Source organism: Chinchilla lanigera, unplaced genomic scaffold, assembly GCF_000276665.1.
Source record: "Chinchilla lanigera isolate Chin_1 unplaced genomic scaffold, ChiLan1.0 scaffold00022, whole genome shotgun sequence".
Lineage (NCBI taxonomy): Eukaryota > Metazoa > Chordata > Mammalia > Rodentia > Chinchillidae > Chinchilla > Chinchilla lanigera.
Genome location: NW_004955423.1, coordinates 3,353,271 through 3,374,072, shown reverse-complemented (window position 1 = coordinate 3,374,072; position 20,802 = coordinate 3,353,271). Strand labels below are relative to the sequence as shown.

The window sequence follows — 20,802 nt, the reverse complement described above, 5'->3', positions numbered from 1 at the left end:
AAGGTCCTCACTGGGAGAATGAATAAAAGCCAAATGTTCTCAAAGATGCTCTTGATGGAAACCTGATGCCTCTCAAAGAGGTCATTGGTAAAAGATTAATGGAAAGTGAAAAATGTGCTTCTGAAAATTGGAGAGGAGAACCTTGATATATAATAATGAAATGTTAGCTTCACTGTTGCTTCTACTAACATGAAAACTAGAAAATTTACAAAATTAACTGAATATTCTAGCTAAGATGATTTCCAAACCGTTCAAGCTGTTTGGGTCTTTTTGTTGCTTACAGTTAAGTGCAAAAGCAAGCTGCTAACGAATGACTGTTAAACAAAGATTAACAAAGCTTGCTGGCATGAGAAAAAAAACTGTTTTTCATTTTCACCTTTTCCAGATGGTAAATTTTACTAAAATTTAAAAATGGCTTCAGGCAGAGTTCAAATCTACAATACTGCAGTAGAAAAAAATTTATCCAAATATACTAGATAGATGAGAGATAGATAGACAGATTTATTTTATAAGGACTGAAGCCAGAAGCCCTCTTTCACTGAGTTACACCCCTATCCTTTTTTATTTTTTTGAGACAAAATCTCACTAAGCTTTGTCTTGAACTTGTGATCCTTGTACCTCAGTTTCCTAAGTAGCTGGAATTTTAGGTATGTGCCATCACTCAGCTAACTTAAGACTTTTGATAAGTCCTCAGAAAGATTTAAGATAGTGCTTCAAACAAACAATAGTTCTTGTATTTTAAAATAATAGTTCTTGTAAGTATTTCAAAGAATGACTTAAAGATCTTCTCCATTAAACTTAAGGATCTTATTTATGGTCATTGTCACATAGCAGCCTTACAGGAAAGGAAGATGGAGACTAGCTTAACTTGACAAAATTTGTGAATGCTGTTTTTGTTTAATGAATTGAATGTCAATACGAGTCATAAGAAATTGACAAGGTTTTTAAGAAAACTATATCAGAAGAAATACTACCAGTTTGAATCTTCATGTCTTTCATCGTCGTGCTTTATCTTCTTGAGCTCAGTTACTTTATTTTTTGTCTCTTCTTTAAACTGCTCCAACATTTTATTGGTAAAATCCTGTACGTGTTCAATTAAATCCTCTGAGCTTATTAAACATCTTATGCATTTGCTTATTCAGACATTCCTTGTTAAATGATTGAGTTCCATTCCTACAAGTAGGGTTGTTAAATGAACTGGTTTCTAAATGAATTGTATATAGTGTATACATTACAATTTGCAGAACAAAGAAATGGTCAAAGGAAACTCCAACTTGATGACTTTGCTTTTATTTGAGTAACTCTCCCATGTAGTACTGTAATGTATAACAGAACATAAAACTATAGTACTGTACTATACAGTAAATCAGCAAAAATTATAAGACTGTATAAGCAAAGTGTACTGTATAGCAAAAAAGACATTGAGGCTCTATAAAGATGTACAAAAAAAGATGGATCATAAATCCAAGTGGTGGGTCTTAAATCCAAATAGTCATTAAACAGGTAAGTTGTTAAATGAGGAATATCTGTATGTTTCTTCTTTCATCTCTTCAAACATTTAATTATTTGGCTTTTGAGTTTTTTTGGTTTTGATTTTTGAGAGGTATCTTGTTGCCTTACTTTCTCATGTTTTTATTTATTTTTTTGCACCCTACGTTGCAGATCTTTTAGGGTAGAGAAACTGCTACCATGAAGATCTCTTTAGATTCTGTCTTCCTGTGATATGTCCTCAGGTTTGGACATGTTATGATGTTTAAAACCCTCTTCAATCTATTCAGAGTAATATTTGAGTCTTGTTAGTAGCCAGCCTTTTCTCAGGGTTTGATCCATAGCACCACTCGGAGGGCAGAAAACAAACTGCAGTAATGGTAATACCACAGACAAACCAGCTATTGACATATAGTTAAAAAAAAAAAAAAAGCAACTATGCCAACACTAGTAATTAGAAAGAAATCAGCAATAATAATAGAGTCAAAGATAAACTGGATACTCACATAGCATAATAACTAATAAAGGTTACAACTATACCATCCTTAACAATCAAAAAGAGATTTGCAATAATAATGTAGACACAAAGACTACTGTCATATATCAAAATCTATCAAAGCAATGATTCCATTAAGAATAAAAAAGAATTCAACAGTATCATACAGCCAACTCAACAGCGAAGAATAAAGCTTCACAGTAATAATAAAAATGGAGAAGAGAAAAATGAAAAGATATGCAAAAGAAAGGAAGATGAGGAAAAAAAGTGAGATAAAAAAAAAACAATAAAAATAGAATTAGGTAAAAGTAATAGAAAAAGAGAAAAAGAAAAAGAAATATAAGAAAAAGAGACAAAACAAAGAACAAAAGTGAAAAAAAGAACCCAAAATAAAAAGAGAAATGAGTCCCAATTTTCCTCTTTGCCTTTGGCTGAATGATGTCTTTCCAGAGTGTTTTATTGGAACCCAGTAGGTTTAGGGGTGGGATAGTAAGTCATAACTAGAGCCTGTTTCATTTCCACATCTGCTTTCGGCTGTGATTGCTGAGATCTCCCTGTCTTTCCCACTAGGTATAATGTCTGCTTTACAGCTCTGTTCACTCCAGCAGCTCTTAGTGTTTGTGCCCTTCTGTGCACCCCAAGTGGCCTGTGGGCTCATGAAGTATATTCCATACTACAGAGGTCCCTCTGTCCGTATACCCCAGAATTTGACAACTGTCCAGGCCAGAGGATATCCCTATCATGTTGGCAGACAGGGAAAGCAAACAGAACACTAACTCTGTGCTATAAGTAGGGGGCAAGGAGGGCCAAGCAGTCTGCTGGACTTCATGGCAGCACTTTCAGACTCAGCCCACACTAAAAACTGTACATGATGGCACTGGCTTTGCACTTTTCTTGACCAACTCTTTGTGCAGGACAGAAAGAACCTAGAAACCACCTCTAGAAGGAGCCTCCAATACCCCAAAACTGGGTAACAGGAGTTACTTGTTAATAGCTGCATTTGAGGCTTATGGTGACTATGGGCTTTTGTGATCTATTGTTTCTACTAGGGGCTGCTGACCCTCTCTAGGCTTGTGTTTGTGCTTACCTTCCCAGGAGCCAGAGTTAGCTTTCCAAACTGGTTAGTTCTTTTCTCTGTTTTGTCCTCAGTTTCTCTAGCTTCTTTGTGGTTTCTAGCTGTCCTGTTGGCTCTTACTTGATTCCTGAAGTGCTATTTTTTTTCTTTTTCCTAAGTTGCTGCTTTGCAGATGTCTCAATTCCAGGTCCCAGAGAGGCTGTACTTTGCTGCTGGCCTGTACTCTGCCATTTTAATCTTTCTGTGTGTATCCAGTGTTGACTTTATAAGGGCAGACACTGCCATTCTGCTGCTGATGAAACTGAAAAGTCAGTGAGATTCATTTGAGAGGGAATTTTAAGAAATAAAGTAGCACAATAACAAATAGTACCAGGCACCAAAACCACATATGTATGATGCCAAAGCACAGATATTTACTTTTTACCATGCAAAACTTCAGCAAAACCTATATTTGAAAATTGTTTTCAGGGACTCACTAATTATGACCCTGGAAAATTCACTAAACCTATAGGAACCTCAGTTTCTTATTGTTAAAATAAAAAAATGACACTTATGCCTTAGAACACTATGAAAATGGCTATGTATGAAAAGAGTCTGTAACCTGTAAATTATCTTCTAAATACTAATTTATCAAAACTATGTGAAGAACTGGTTTATCTCCATAGTACTTTCTTATAATTTGGGGGAAAATTGACATTTCGCTCGTTTTTTACCCCAGAAAAGTGCTGTAACGATGCAGTTTTTGCTTCCCCCTCTATATTAGCTAATTCTTCTTAAACTTTTTATTCTCTTTGTGCTGGGAATTGAATCAGGGCTTCACACATGCTAAGCACATATTCTACCACTGAGCTACATCACTAGCCCCTACACTTAAGTTTAATATGTACAGAAAATGGGACAGTTTTATTCAACATTCCTTTCAAACACCAACTTCATTCTCCTCCAGAGGGCACAGCCAAAAATTACTACTTTTATTACTTTCTATGGCCTTTAAGATCTGCTAGCAAACAGAAAGCTTGTCTCAGATGACCCAGAAACCATGGATGGACACTGGCAGAAGTATCATGCCAGTAGCCTTCTCCGAGTTCACTTGTGCCCAGCAGTGGGGTATCGTGAGGCTGCCACAGGCTTATTCATAGATACCTGTGGACTCCTCAGCTGCAGGGTGGAAGAGGACTATGGATTCTATGATGGGTCAGGGTGACACTGTGTGTGGGAGACTCCACAGCCAAGGAAGTTTTACACCACTGCTGCAGAAAGAATGACACATTCACCAACGTGAGACTCTACTTGATCTCTTCTAGTTAGCTGTCTCCAGGGTCTTAAAAATAGGCAACACTGCTTAGTATTAAATTTATTTTAATAGGGAGTACTTGCTTAAGTAGATTTTCTTTTCAAAACCCTGTTTTCTCAAATAATCCTTGGGAATAGAGAGAATACTTTGGATTAAAGATCTGTAAGTATTTTAGGTAAATGAGTTGACTATGTTGACTTTAAAAACTTGTTTTGGACTGTTTTTCTATCATTTTACTACTAGTAAGCCAAGGAATAATTCAGCATGCTTTTTATACCTTTTACAGATTTACCATGTTCCCAGTAGTTTCTAGTTTTACTAAGTTGAACCACATTCCATGACCAATTTTGTAGATCAAAGATAGCTAAATGTAAATAATTTCATATGGTCCCACCTAGTTCTGTTGTGAATAGGAACTAATGCTCTGTCCTAATAACTAATGCTCTTTCCAAATAACACGATTATTTGGTGAAAATACCCAATTTACTTCTCTATTTCTACTAACGTTCTGATACTATTTTCCTGGTCTTTCCCAACTTAATATTTTACTAAGATCTACCCACTCCTTTCCCTTCCTCACCTTATGGTAGCTTAATGATTACTTCTCTCTCTCCTGGAAATAGTTGATACATACCTTGGTTCTAGCAGATTTAGAAATGTCACCAGCTCACACCACTTTTGAAATGTAAAAAGGCTATCTTCACTATTGACCGCTGAGTTGTTAAGAAAGTATACCATATAAACCAAGATGACAAACTAGTATCACCTTCCAGACAATCTAAAAGCTTTCAGTCCATCCATAGTGCCATCTGGTGGTTGTACACACAACTGTGCCTTACTCTGTCTTTCATTTATAACTTTGACATACGAGAAACCAAACTGTGAATTCAGATTTGGCTTTACCATTGGTGTTTGGAAAACACCTATTGACTGCATACCCTAGCAGTGACCCAGGCTTGACCATGCATTCCACAATTTGGGGGAAACTGTTTGCCTTGGAAAACCTCCAGTAAGTCAACTCCTTGTGTGTGATATGATTTGATTCCTCAATACAGCTCCTTTTACTTCCTTACAGTACCTGCTGAAGATGCAGAGGGGAGAAGCCTCAGAAGAACATCTAAGTTTTCAATATACCCCTTGCCACCAGGGACAGTCATTTCTTTACTCCCTGCTACCTTTGAAGTTTTAGTAGCCCTAATTTACACCAGGAGCCCTCATTAGTGAAGCAACGATTTCCTCAGTAATTCCTTGTATGGAAAGTATAACTCTGGAAATTCAAAGTAATTTCAGTGTTTTCTAGTACTATAGTGTGGACTGTAAGATCTACAGGAAGCCTTCTTGAAGGGCTATGCATCATTTACGACTCATTTTCTACCCCACCCCCACCCCTTTATGTTAGAGGAGAATAAAATGAAAAGATAAGGCAAATGACTAGGAGGTCCCTTGTATACATTAACCCCTCCACACACCCACACCTTGGGCAGCTGCAGTTTGTGATCTCAGCATATTGGTTTATATATCATTCCCTCCTTTTGCTCCTTCCTACCTTCTACATGGTCATGTTGTCAGTGGCTCATCTCAACCAAGCCAGAACCAGGCAATGAATCTAACTGTGGACTCCTCAGCTGTAGGGTAGAAGAGGATAGCAATGCAGAATAACAGTGTTAATGCACAGGAATTAAAAAGAATTAGGTCACATTGCACCTATCATCTACCTATTAAATAATACTAATTATTGGTAGAGCATTTGAGGCTGGACAAGGAGATTCTGTTGTAAGTTTTCACCACTGTGTAATGGGAACATCATATATATTTAGAAGTCAGAAGATTTAAATTAAAAATCCAATGAGTCAACTTGACATTATACGTATGACTTTAGCTCTTCTGCTCTGTCCTTATCTGTAAAATGGCATCTGTCTTTTAGGGTTGTTGTTAAGAGCAGTGAGCAAATCTGGCAATGTATTACGATGAATATTGTGAGTAGCCTGGTAGGAATATTAGCCATATTGTTATGGGAATGAATATGTCTAAGAATCTATTGTTTTCTCCCCTCTGGTTCAGGGGAAGTTTTTGTAATTGCTGAATAGTTTTGTCTTTTTTAAAAAAAAACAGAAAGTAAGAATTCATAAGTAAATGTGACAGTAACTGGAAATTGCAGTTCTTACACAAGATGATTTATAGCTAGCAATGCAAGCCATTTGGGCATTCTGGTATTGGGAATGTCATTTTTTTTTCCAATAGTAAGTCCAATATTTAAGAGTAAGGTTTCCTAGAGCTGCAGATATGTGCAAGTCTAAGAATGAAGATAAGAGGTGGGCAATAAACTGACATGTTAATATAACAGTCCTAGTATTTTCAAAAGTAAGCAAATAAATATTCCAGAAGTGGCTAAATGTCTAGTCTGAGTTTTTATCCAATGTTAGGTAGTGCTTTGTGTTATCAGTCTTTTAAAACACTCAAATATTCAAATCCAAACTAAATCATGCTCCCAAGGCTTTTTAAAATTTTTCTTTTTGTGAGATGGTCTGTGTTGCCCAGGCTGGCCTTGAACTTGTGGGCTCAAGTGATCCTCCTGCCTCAAGCTCCCAAACGGGTTGTACTTCCTGCTCCTAAGAATCATTTCTATTGACTGGTTTCACTCTCCCCAATCAGAACATATAAAGGCCTGGGTAATATTTCTGCAGAGAACAACACAAAGGACTCATCTGCTAAATAAAGAAGTCTTTAGGATTTAAAAAGCATGTCTCTCAGAAAAGCCATGAGTTTGTTTGCTTTTATAGTTTATCACAAGGTGGGAGTTCTGCTTGGAAATGACAGTGCTGGCTGTCTGTAGTCAATGATGCTTCCCAACTTTGGTATTCTGTATATACCTAACACAGGACCACCAGTGTACTGGAGCAATGAGAAGCTACTGTGCACAAATCTTCCCAACCCTGGCTTCAGTGAGGTCATTTTGGTAGCTTGTTCTTAGCTGAAAAATCAGATGTTAAACATTAGCACATTGCTGCACAGGACTAAAATTTTTCTTTTTTTGGTACCAGGAATTGAACTCATGACCTCACGCTTGCCAGGCAGGCCCTGTGCCACTGAATTAAATCCCTGGCCATAAAATTTGTTGGATGTTCTTACTGATACTGAATTAGTAATTTTTAAGGTATAAGAGTGGTTTTTCATAGGTTGTTTGAATGAAGTCTAAAAATATCACTAATTTCTCCCTGGACCTACACCAGCAGGAACAGTTCAATCTAAACTACACATACAATTAATCCAGTTAGTTAATACAGATCCCAGTTAGCCAGGATTCAAGCCCTGAATGTAATTCTGTATAGCTGGTATTAGTCTAATGCTCTAGGGCTCTCAAAGTCTCTAAGACAGCTTGAAATTGTGAAAGTCAAAGGGTGTTCTACAAAAAGCATAGTCAGTCTGATAAGAAGGTTTTCCACTGATGCCATATGTTTGCTTAAAAATCTTCCCCAGGAAAGATATTCTGGAAACTGTATACAGATCACAGATGCCAATGAGAATGAGACGCAATTCAAAATTGTGTCAGCTGACAAAGCTAAAAATGAGGCCTCCCTTGCTATCAAAATGCAGTTTCCTAAGAATTTAATTCACTAAATCCTGTCATTATGCTGCTATACACCTGTCTCATTTTTCATGATTAGGTATTTTTTCTTCAATCTTGTCATTCAGCATTTGTACTAATTACTCAAGTCAGAGACTTTCTAATCCTTGTGCAACTCATCACATCTCTTCCTAGAGTGTTACCCATGTCAAAGATACCACAGTAAATGTTTTGAGGTGTAGCAGCGACTTTTTTTTTTTTTTAACTTTCTAAGTCTTTTACAGAATAAGATTCACACTGTAACCTACTTCAATTGACAATATTCTCATTTTTGCCCAAATCTCTCACACTGAAATTTATGTCCATTTCTTATTGTTTGAACTCAGAGAAGATAAAGAACAGCTGGTTATGATCTTCCACATAAAGGCCCTTTATTCATATTTGGGTGGATCTTACATTCAAGGCAAGAGTTTATAGCCCATTGTGAAGACTGGCTGAGACTTTATTCTTTAAAAATGTTTAAACTGCTATTATTCAGATGACTACTCTTTTAAATGAGTTTACGAATCTCCCCTCCCCCAGGCCAACTTCATTGGTTTTCCAGGCTAGGAAGTCCAAGAGAGTAGATATTAGAAAACATTATGAAGCTTTCTTGCAGCATTCGCTCACCTCATCAACCTTCAGTATCATTTGATACCACAAATTTGGGTCAATTCTTGAAACACTGAATAAGATCAACGCCTATAGCTCTGAAGAAGGTTAAACAGCCTTACCCCAGAGTTTTGTATTTTTCTTACCTTATTAGTCACACAGTCCACCTCCACTTTGGCTTCTGATGAAGTTTACATTAAATTTTGGAACTTTTTACCTCTCATTTATGACTATTTTCCTTTTTGAGTCTGCTAAGGATGTTTATATTTCCTTTTGCTAATTTCAGCTCAGTTCTTGAATCATTTTTTATTTGGTTCCAATAAAGGGTGATATTTTGTACAATTTGAAGAAACATGTTTACTTTCATTTCTCCCTATATTTCATTTAATGTTCCTTCTTTAGCATTTGTCAGAATGAACCTCACAGACCACTGACAAGCTGCTTAGGATTAACTAGAGATCTGCAGATTTGGGGTGCTATTTAAATAACAGAAGACACAGTCTCCTTCCCTTCCAACAGCCAATAAAATATTTAGCAATCTGAGGGATATCAAGTGCTAAAGGAACACTTTTCATTTAGGCAATCACAACTGTGAAATAGTTTCAAAATACAGACTAAAAGAAACCCAGCAGATTCTATCTCAGAGATTAAAGAGTAGAGGTAACTGCCTTTATTCTGAAACATGTCTAAAATCACAGCTTAAGGTATTAAACCAACAAGTCAAAGCATAAGTAATTTGTGAAGTGTTCATTTAGCATACTCTTTCCAGAAGGCTGTGAGGAGAGAACGGAAATTATTTTTTGTAATTGTATCTTGGATATAGGAAATAAGATCACTGTTTATAGGTCTACCCAAAAAGACAGTTGCCTTACCAATTTCCACAACAAAGTTTACAGAATACAAAATTAGGGTGATATTTAGTCGTTGTTATGAGATGATGATGTGCTCATGTTTAAGCAAATTTAGCGTATCCCACTGGGCTATGTGTCATTTAGTGAGACGTGCTCCTTGAATCAGGAGCCAGATGGTGGATATAGAACTCTTTTGCTAGAATACATCTCTATAGAGGATGACGTCACATTGGACATGGTGACCAGGCTGACACTGCATGCAACTCAGTCACGGTATTTAAATCACATTAAGACTCTTTTATTTATGGTTCTTCTTATGGTTTTATCTGGCTTTTATGTCTAATTGCTAGCCTCCATGTGGTCACATGATGTGCTACCAGCTCTTTTTTGCCAAAATGAACTCTGTATCCTTTCCAGATGTAGTTTCCAAAAAGTTCATTGTTACATAAACCAAATGCAACTAAGCATGAATTTAATTAACAAAATACCTTGCCTTTGTTTTTAATATTCTTGATACTGTTCAGGCCAATTTTACTAGTGTTAAGTGTGGCCACTTTCTGTTGTAATGACCCAATTTTACAGTGGAAGGACAAGAAGGTATGTAGTCCCATTTCTAATGTTAGGAAAACTAAAATCAATATGAATTCAGTTTTGTGTGAAGACGAAGCAGGCAACAACACAAGTCTAGAAATCAAGTTATGATACCTAGCTTAGTATTTTTCTGTTACTTTTAGCTTCCTTCCAATAACCCGACTTCAAATTTGCCTTCATCACGGTCACTGACACCATCATCCCCACCACCATCACCAACTGGCTACGGTGGGAGACGTATTTGTTTTCTTTTGTATTTAACTCAGTAAAAGAAAACCAATTACAGTTCTATCATTTGGATGTTTCTTCCAGGGCTGTCATATCAGAGAAAGTAGCTGTGTGAGAATCCACGACAATGGCAAATAAAATTATTCTCAAACAGAAGCCTGCTCTCTTCCTGTATCAGTTTTAACAAATGCTTTTTGGAATAGTCCCTCTTGTATGGCACTAGTCCATAAAGAAGCAAAGTTGCCTTTTCCGCTCCTGGCTGGCTCTTCAAGCATATCCACCTGGTTGAATCTGAAATTGCTCAGAAGCAAGTCTCTGTCCTCACACCCCTTCATGCTAGTAGTCTTTGAATGTCCACTTTCAGAAAGATTCTTCTATATGCCTAGTTTACTGAACCTCTTGTCATGTTCTCTGCAGTTCCTTAGTACATAACACCTGTATTTCTGAAGCTGCTTACTTGTACTTTGTGCTGATTATAATCTTGGTCTTCACAAGACTTGATAATGTTACTCCTTAAATCACTAGTATTTACAAAAAGTGACTAGGCTAAGGTTCTGTGGCAGATTTTTACTAAGAGATCAACTAACCTAAAAGCACAGACTGTAGGATTGAAAACTCTTAAGCTAAATCTGTACCAACAAAGTTATTTATTTTCTTTAGAACCAAAGAGAGAGAGGTTTTATTTATTTATTTATTTATTTATTTATTTATTTATTGGTTTTTCTCCGGTACCGGGAATAGAACTCACAACCTTGCGCTTGCCAGGCAGGCACTGTGCTGCTGAGCTAAATCCCCAGCCCCGATGTTTTCTTTAGAATCATAAAGAGCTATTACTCCTAAAAGAGCAATAGTTTATTCACTAAGTTTAGGCCAGTTTAGCAAAAATATTTTCAGCTTTATATTTTCCAATAAATAAAATCTCCAGAGTGAAAGTACCACTTTGAAAATGGCTGTAGTTTCCTTCTACTCTAAGTTTCTTTTTTATTCCTTTTTAAGTGATTTTATGTTAACATCAGCTTTCTGGATTGGACTTTTCATTGCTGGTACAGTTTTACTTTCTTTTACCCACATTTATCTTAACTACATTCAACTTGTGAAACTGTTGAAATTTTATTAATAGGATGCACGTGGGTGAGGGAAGAGTGACAACAGGCCTGAAAAAATTGTCAGGTTTCTACATTGAAAATTTTAAATAATCTCTGACATGAAAATAACTGAAGAATGAAAAGTAACTAAACAATCAAAAGCAATAAAGAACAAACACTATCACCTCCCTCTGGGCATGCTGACTTACTTCACCACATGTTCCACACAGGAAAGAGATAAGACAATCATAATACTTCTTTCCTCTGGCCAGAGATGAATTAGGAAGGAGCAGTCTGCCATGTTTACCATGACAATAGGGTTCAGCTAAAATGATTCTGAATTTTCTTGCTCTTAAAATCTTAACCGCTTTTGAGAGCTTATCACTAAAAATTTTCTAGGTCAAGAATAATAAATATCCATATTAAATGATTAAATGAATTTTCCCTGTTCCAAAAGATGAAAGTGACAAACAATGTAAGACAAATATAAGAAAGAAGTACAAGGTGGACACAGCTGCGTGCCTGTAATCAACTACTCGCGAGGCTGAGGCAGCAGGATTGCAAGTACAACGTTAGCCTGCTCAACACAGTGAGAACCTATCTCAAAAAACAAACGGAAAGAATGGATTATGACCAATTCTTTATGAAGTTCTCTAGGGAAGTATCAGATTAGAGTCTAAAGTAAATAATTCCAATTGAAAGGTTTTAAAATTATGCCATTAGGACCCAGGATGTAGCTCAGTGGAATAAGTGCTTGCCTGGTAAGCCTCAGGTCATGAGTTCAATTCCTAGTACCAAAAAAATAAAATAAAATAAAATAAAATAAAAGTACGCCATTAGTAGAGTTTTTTTTGTTTTTAAATCTTGCTTAAGAAAGAAAAGGTTTGTGATTATTTTTTAGTTTTTTGGTGCTGAGGACTGAACCCAGGGCCTCCCACTTGCTAGACAAGCATTCTATCACTGAGCTAAATCCCCAGCCCCAGGTTCTTGATTATTTTTAATCTAGCAAATAATGCCATTACTAGTTCCAACATACCAACTGTAAATGGCAAAAGGGACAATTTAGACAAGTCTTGTTTACTACCAATCTGATTCAGGGATTCTTTTTTTCTGGCTTTCAATTCAGAGTGAAGAGTCTGCTTTTCCTGGGACTCACTTTGGTTCCTGTTTGGCCTGCTAAGCAATAGGGATAGGAGACAGAATTTATGCTTCAACCAAAGGTACAGCCAACTAAATGCAAAGCACAAAGAAACAAAAAAGTGCTGAGATCAAAATATTGTAAGACAGAGCCCTGAGCATAGAAGTGATCGTTTTTAACCCTCTGGTAGAATGAAAACTTCCCTTTTATAACACATAGCCCAACAGCCAGAACTCATTAGTGCTACTTCTAGGGAGGAATAAAGATTATGGCTTGGCGTACTCACTCTTGGAAACTGGAACATGTTACTCTGCAGAACTCATATTTTGAATATACTCTGCGGCCATTATAGTTAAGAGCATGGGATCTGACGCTAGACTGCCCGGATTTGAAGTCCAGTTTCCCTTTTTACCAGCTGTTGAGGAAGTTGATCTTCACGTCTTACTTTTCTCATTGTCAACTATGTTGTTTTCTATTTCACTGGATTGCTATGAAAATAAAGTTAAGATTCATGTGTAAAATATCTGGAACAGTGATTGGCACACAGCAAGTACTTAATAACTATTACCTATTATTACCAGTGTTATCTTTTTATCATGATTATTATCCCTGGGCAAGTTTGGCTTTAAAAGACAAATAGGTGACAGCTGGAGAGGTTAGAGGGGGCTAAAAGAAGTTAAGACAGAAGGAAAAAACATTTTAAGTGTGACAAGTTGGTTTAATTTGAGTTAGGATCTTGTCAAAACAGCACACAGTCAGAGGACAGGGATGGGTCATTACAAGAGTAATCCTGATGAAGGCCTGATGAATACAATATGGGTAAAAGAGAAAGCACAAACCTGGGAAGGAGTAGATGAGAGTTACTGAAAAGGCAGTTAGACCACTAGCTCACAGGCTGTAGAGGAGCTAAGAATTACTGGAGTCAAGGGACAAGAAAGAATAAAAGGACAGGTAGTAGCAGTTTAGAGAAGAAATACTGAAACAGAAAAAAAGGTGGGCTGCAGTTATGGATAGAGATCAAGTTTACAACACTATCATTACAGTAACAGGCCAAGGGTGACAGAAGGTTAAGACTAGGGGCTGGGGATTTAGCTCAGCGGCAAAAGCGCCTGCCTGGCAAGCGCAAGGTCGTGAGTTCGGTTCCCGGTACTGGAGAAAAACAAAAAACAAAAAACAAAAAAAACCAAGAAGGTTAAGACTCTACGATGATGTGATTTTACATTCCTAACAATGATACAGAGGTCCTATATGACTAGGTCTACAGTATTTCATTTCCTACTTTTCCCCTTTTCTTTAGCCATAATGGATTTCCTGCTGTTCCTTCAGCTTACCAAACACACTTGTGCTTTAGTTTTTCCACCTGTCCTTCTCTGAGCTAACTTTATACTTTTCCTCAAGATTAGTAGATAGCTAATTGCCTCAGCTACTTTGGCAATTTGCTTTAATGTTACCTGCTCATGGATGATGAAATCCTCAAGATTTAGGACAAGAGTATGCTGTAAAAGGGTATGCTGTAACAACAAAAAAAATATGCTCAAGGCTTTGACATAGTAGAGAACTGTTAAGATAATTGCAGCAAGGAGTGGTGAGTGGAACAGTCTGAAAGCATAAGGTTCAAAGTTGAAGACTTTAACAGAGCAAAATAGCCTTTGTAACAAGAATAAACAGGTTGACTTTTCTTTTCTCTGGAAGCCCTTTGGCTTTACCAGTCACTGTGCAGGGAAGCAATTTCCTTTTAAACTGTTTGGGCCCCAAACCACACAGCAGAGTATGTTATACGAGTTTTCAATCATCAGTTCAACAGCCTTGTAATATTTAGTCTTAGAAGGGCATTTACCTGTTGTGTCAGAAGATATCTAATAGCATAGATCTTTAAAGTTATGTGTAAGACAATATAAATTTCTTCTATCTTCTCAGTGAATAGCCTTAAAAATGTTTTCTGTACTGGGCTTCTGGAAGAAGTTTAAGAAACTAAGCAATCCATGAACCTCCCAAAGGGCTTAAATATATTATATAAAATAACTGCAAGAACTGGGGAAATCATATTTCATCTTAATAGTGAAAAGCCTTGGTTTTGACGTGGCACCATAACAGGTATATCAAATTGGTATTTGGTCAATTTAAGCAAATAGAAATAAAGAGAAATGATAGCAAAATATGTCACCTCTTAAAACAATGAAGGGTGGAGGGAATGGTAAACTTAAATTACAGGGTAAAAAATTTACTCATTTTAACTACCTACCCTATGCTTTAGAGTAACTTCTTTAAAAATACTTTAAAAAAAATCTATTTCTATGCATCTGTATGAAATATAGTAGGAAGAACACACTGCTCTGATACTGTAGGAATGACATTAAGTTATATTCAGGATTTTAAAAAGAGGACTTGAGGCAGCTAAAAACCACTGCTTTGGAGAATAACTGCTCTGTGTCATGAATTAACATGACTTCATAGCTTTTAGGGAAATAATTTATCACTCCAACTGATATGAACTGCTCTATCAGTAAAGAAAAAAATACAGTGCTGCATTGAAAAAAAAAATACAGTGCTGCATGAAAAAAATACATTTGCCCTAAAAGCTGACATTAAAAAAACCTGAAAAATCTGTAACAGTGTTCAGAAAGAAAAGTGTGTTTTAGTAATTTAGAAACTATGAATAACTCCTCAAATCAAACAAACAGCAACTGTACTCTTCCTGAAAGAGAAAACTTTAACCCAGCTATGTGGCAAGACTGTTTACAAAGGTGGGAAGGGCTCTGGAGGCTGGGGTGATTTAGTTCAAACATCGCAGAGGTATGGCATTCCTCTCCAAACAAGAGAGGAAAGTTTTTTCTAGAAGACTTAAAATTGGTGTATTGTACACTTTCACCACAATCACGAGAAACAAGAAGAATTAACAGAACATTTATAGAAAAGCTAATAAGGAATCTAAAACCTAAGATGAGCAAACAAGCAAGAACTGAAGCTTGGTGTGGTTGAGACAAGAGGACTGCGAGTGTGAGCCCAGCCTGAGTACTTCAGTCAAACTGTTTCAAAATAAAAAAATAATGATTTTCAAAAAGGGTTTGGTATGTAGCTCAGTGCAAAGGCTTTGGGTTCAGTATCTAGTACTACAAAACAACTCCCCCCAAAAACTAACTAAAACAGAACCCCCTCCCAAGCTAACCACAAACCATTAAATATTTGAGAAAAACCAATACCATTAAAGAATGGCATTGAGCTCAACAGAGTTAATCTTAACTAACTCTCTAGAGGCCCAAGTAGAAATCATATTCATCAAACAAAACAAGTTCTTGCTAAGTGTGGTGGCACACACCTTTCCCAGCACTTGAGAGGGATAGGCAGAAGAATCGCTGTGAATTCCAGGCCAACCTGGACAATTTAGTGAGTTCAAGAGCAACCTGCACTACCAAGTTAGACCCTGTCTCAAAAACAAACAAACGAAGTTCTTAAGAATAACAAAACAACTTATAAATAAAAACTGTGAAGGCCAATAAATAAACCAAAACATCAAACCACAAATGAACTTATCAGATAGGCTGGATAGCAGCATGAACAGTATCAGTCAGTGTGCTAGAAGACTGAGCTAAGAAACTCTTCTGGAACACACTGCAAAAAACACAGGGAAGAAAGACCCTAACTTCTAATATCCACAGAAAAGATGTGCCACAAGGAGAGAACAAAAAGAATACACAAAGAAATAATAAACATCTCAACTGAAAACAGACTTACATCTTCAAATTGAGAGTGTCTATAAAATGATGAACAAGATAAATAAAAAAATAAAGATACATATTGGTGAACTTTCAGGACAAAGGGTAATCTTAAAAATTCCAAAGGGAGGGGGACTGACAATGGAGTAACATTAGACTGACACTAAATGATCCACAATACTGGACGTAATAGGACAGGGAACATTATCTTTAGAAGCCCAAAGAAAATTTACCTTACCTCCAAAAAAAGCAAGCATACACGTTTCAGGAGTACACAGGTTCACCGAGCTCATCATCTACAAAGTTCTTTCTGTAGAAAGTTCCTTGAGGATGTATTCTGATAAAAGATAAATTATTCTAATTGTAAAATGTATATATTAAATCATGAAGGGTAAAGAAATCAGTGAAAACTTAGCAATTAAAAAAGAATTAAAAATAAAATGGAAGTAGAATAAGCAAAATCGATGGAGATATAACAGAAAGTAGTGTTTATCAGGTGTTTGAGAGCAAGTGCTTAATCTGCACAAGTTTGTGTTGGGGTTAATGGAAATATTTTGAAACTAGGTAGAACTGGCTTTTGCACAACACTGTGAATGTACTAAACACCAGTAAATTACTTGCATTAAAATGGTTAATTTTATGTTGTGTCACTTTAATCTCAACTCATAAAAAGGCCTCTTGAAATAAGTGACTAGTTCAGCTTAGAACTCAAACTACTGCACAAACTTCTCTTTGAGGCAATCGCTGTACTTCCGTATATGGCAGGGAACGCTTCAGGCATTTTTTCCACTTCTTCATACAGAATGTTAAGTAATGAAGGATCAATACTTAACAAAGTTAATTACATTTTAAAAATAATACAGAAGCTAGATATTATATAAGGTTCTTGTGTTATAGGAGAAAGATACAGCTACTGATTGAGCGAGATACCAATTCAAATTATTTGTTAAAAATTTAAGAGTGAAAAAAATTGGAGCAGGTGTGATTTCAACAGAGATCCTTTCTCCACTGAACACTAAGTGTTTAGCTTTGCTTAAGCTAAAGGGCTGCTCAGATTTACAGGCAACTAGTGTAAACGTGAGGCTCGGGAAGAAGGAAACTTGTTATGGAGTTTTCTTCATGTGCTGGAGACTAGGGCTGAGCAACAGGGGTGGTGGACCCTGGGGAAAGCTCAACTATCAGGATATGTGGGCTATGGGGAGAAGGCTAATTCTGCCCCCCCAAGTTAAGTGTACTTTGTGTTTCGGAGGCCCTAGAAGGAACTGAATAAATGGGTAAGCTGAGTTCTTCACGAACGTGAAAATGACTGATACCAGACAACTCAGGGAGACAAGAGGCCAGAGACAACCTTCATGTACCTTAGCAAGGACTAACACTTCACTTTTCACGCTTAGAAGATTATTAACATGCAGGATTATTTCAACGAACAGACTAGAACCCAAAGAGTTGCAAAGAAAAAATAAACCATTTAACGTGGCCCAGAACGAGAGAGGACAGTTAAAATCAACAGAACACGTCTTCAGTAAAACAGAAATGCTATAAAACAAAAAAAAAAAAAGAATAAAAATAAGTAAGAAATTTCAGGAGATTGAAGTACAGCATATATACAACTTCTAAAAGCTTAGGAACAGAATTTTAAGAGATGGTTTTAAAAGGAGATGGTCACTAAGTATAAGAAACAGAGTACAAAGCAAAGATACATAAATGGAAAAGATTTGAAGAACAGATCAAAAAATGCAGATAATGGAAGTTCTAGAAGAAGAAAAGGAAACAAATACAAAAGCGAAAAGTACTCACCAGGTAGTAACAGAAAATTTTACCTGATTTAGAGAAAGACGAGTCTGCTCATTAAGTTCCAGGTTGGAATAATTAACACACTAACACACACACACACACACACACACACACACTTGCTAGGCATGTTTGATAAAGTCCCTGAATTCCAAGAATAAACAGAAAATCTTATAAATAACAAGCCAGAAAGAATGAATTACTTACAAGGAAAAAAGTGAGACTGGCAATGAACAGCCAGTCCATGCACCCTAGGAGAAAAAGATCTTTTATCCACTCAATTTATTATTCACCTTTCAGGGCAAAAAGAAAACAACAAACTAGAAAGAGACCTCAAGATGGAATAAGAAAAACGGAAACAATGGTAAGCAGTATAAAATTAAATTTAAATGGAGGACAGACTTCTCAGAAGTATGAAAACAGTCTCAAAACCTTGAAATAGAAGGGTCATAAAATCATTATAAAGATCTCACTTCAAGATAGTAATGAAGGAGGTAAAACATTCTTAAATAAAGATAAAGAACTCACTGTAAGCTATTGAAACACAATATTAAAAACAACCTGTAATGAAATAACTATGTTATTTTAGAAGACGAAAATAAGTTAAATTGCAAAGAGACCCCAGATATAAATCCCAGGTTACATGAGAATTGGTATGTGACAAAGAAAAACTATTTAATAAATGATGTTGGTACAGCTGTATCCATTTTGGACAAATACAGAAATGGACTCTTGCTACATCATAAGTAAAATCTAATTTCAAATGGATTAAAAGCTTAATTTTTAAAAATTGCAAGAAAATGTGCAAAAGCACATGCATTATCTAAGGAAAGAGCTCTTTCTGTGCCTTACTATGATCATACCCCAACAATGTACAAAAAATTCATAAAATATGCACAAAAAATTAATAAAAATCCAATAAAATAGGAGAAAGGAAAACCAGTACCAAGCACAATACATACAAAACAAAATAATATGGCAAGAACAAGTACACATACATAAGCACCAAAATATGAATGGTTATAGCCACCTCAAATTGGGTGAAGAAAATCTAGGTATCAAGGATAAAGGGCAAATCTAAAATAAAATGGCATTAGAATGGAACGAATAGAAGATATACCCTTTTTTGATATTTGAAAAATCAATCAATCCACAAAGTAGAGTCAATAATCATGAACCTTTTTATACTCACAAAACAATGTTTGTGAGTATAAAAACCAAATGTAGGATGGGGAGAAACTGACACAACAACAATCCTACTGAGGGGTCCAAAGCTATCTTTCACAGAATCTGACAGGTAAAGCAAAGAACATGAGTAAGATATAGATAATGTTAATAGTGTAATTTAAATTACATATATATAATATAGAGTAGATATAAAATTTTGTACCTCCAAACCCAGAGACAGCACAATGTTTTCAAAATATTGAACATTACCAATAAAAAACTGCATCTTCGACCAGAGAAAATTTCAACAAATTCCCAAAAGGCAGAAATTAGCTAAAAAGGAAGTCAAAATTGAAGTCAAAGCAAACGACGATAGTTCTAATATATATAAAGCTGTGACACTGACCAAATTGGTATGTGCAGGAAAAAAATAGCTTTACATGTATTTACTAGAAATCCAGAAAGACTGAAAATAAAGGTTAAGTACTGGAAGATAAAAAAGTTGAGTTGATGAATAAAATACTGTGACTAGATTCTTAGAAAAACAAAAATAGGTTTTTAAAAATCCTTAAATCCCTGTAGAATAAATAGTAAAAGTAATCAAGAGACCTGTCCCTCAACGATAACAGACTCAAATGAATTTATGGATGAGTACTAGCAAATGTTTAAGAAAGCAGTATTGTCCATGTTGTGAAAACTTTCAGTGTAGGGAGCCCCTGAAGCTGGAAACTGATCACGTGTGGGTCAAGACAAGGACTGTTGGAGAACAAGGAGTTCCAGAGGCAAGCCACATGAACCAGCTGCTTCTGTCTAGAGAACACTAAGCCCTGAGACAATCCAAGCAATGGGTTGCTACACAGAAAGGGTGTCACGTAACACGAACCTGCCAAATGTATAAATAAACACGCTTCGGTGGTTGAGCAGTTCCTTTCCTCCTATCTGGAGGGCTCCACCTGATCTCAGCTTTCTGTCTCCTATCTTTATTTCTGTATCCTCTTGCCTCTCCCTGCCCCGCATCTGGGAACTTCAAGAGGTATCCAGGCCATGGTATTTCAGAGCATAGACAAACTTAAAACTCCCCAACTCATTTTATAAGGCCAAGCCAACTCAGGCCCAAAAGCCATCCAAGTAGAACAGAAGGCTCAGTATCACTAATAAATATACATAAAAATTCCTCAATGAAATAGAAGCAAATCAAAATTTATAATATCAATCAACCCATAATCACTTATGGAGAAACTTAGGGATGGCTCAAGGTTTAAAAACCTATTACTTGGGGCTGGGGATTTAGCACAGTGGCACAGTGCCTGCCTGGCAAGCATGAGGTCATGAGTTCGATTCCTGGTACTGGAAAAAAAACAAAAACCTATTACTGGGCTGGGGATATAGCTCAGCTGCACAAGCATTTGCCTGGCAAGTGAAAGGTCCTGACTTTGACTCCAGGTACCCAAAAATAAAGCCTATTACTTCCTGACAATTTTTAAACCCCATGCAAACACAAGAAAAAGAACAGGAATAATATTACAAAGCAAGAGATACATGTAATCTTTAGATGACATGACTAGGTACTTATGTACTCTAAGGGAGTTAAAACATTACAATATGAAAGCTCAGCAAAGTGAAAGACTGCAAGATTGATTTAAACAATCTTCCTATCAGCAATACTGAA

The 20,802-nt window shown here is 36.3% G+C and overlaps 1 long non-coding RNA gene across 2 annotated transcripts; it reads right to left on the bottom strand.

Annotated features, from left to right (window-relative positions):
* Nucleotides 1–2,369: 2,369 nt before the first annotated feature.
* Nucleotides 2,370–16,821, bottom strand: LOC102004725. Of its 2 annotated transcripts, XR_001234108.1 has the most exons (5): nt 16,414–16,821; nt 13,914–13,973; nt 12,749–12,950; nt 5,900–5,978; nt 2,370–3,360 (listed from the first exon to the last, which is right to left on the bottom strand). It is a non-coding gene; the product is annotated as an uncharacterized LOC102004725 (long non-coding RNA). The 2 variants fall into 2 exon arrangements; XR_260946.2 differs by lacking the exon at nt 13,914–13,973.
* Between the last annotated feature and the right edge of the window lie 3,981 nt (nt 16,822–20,802).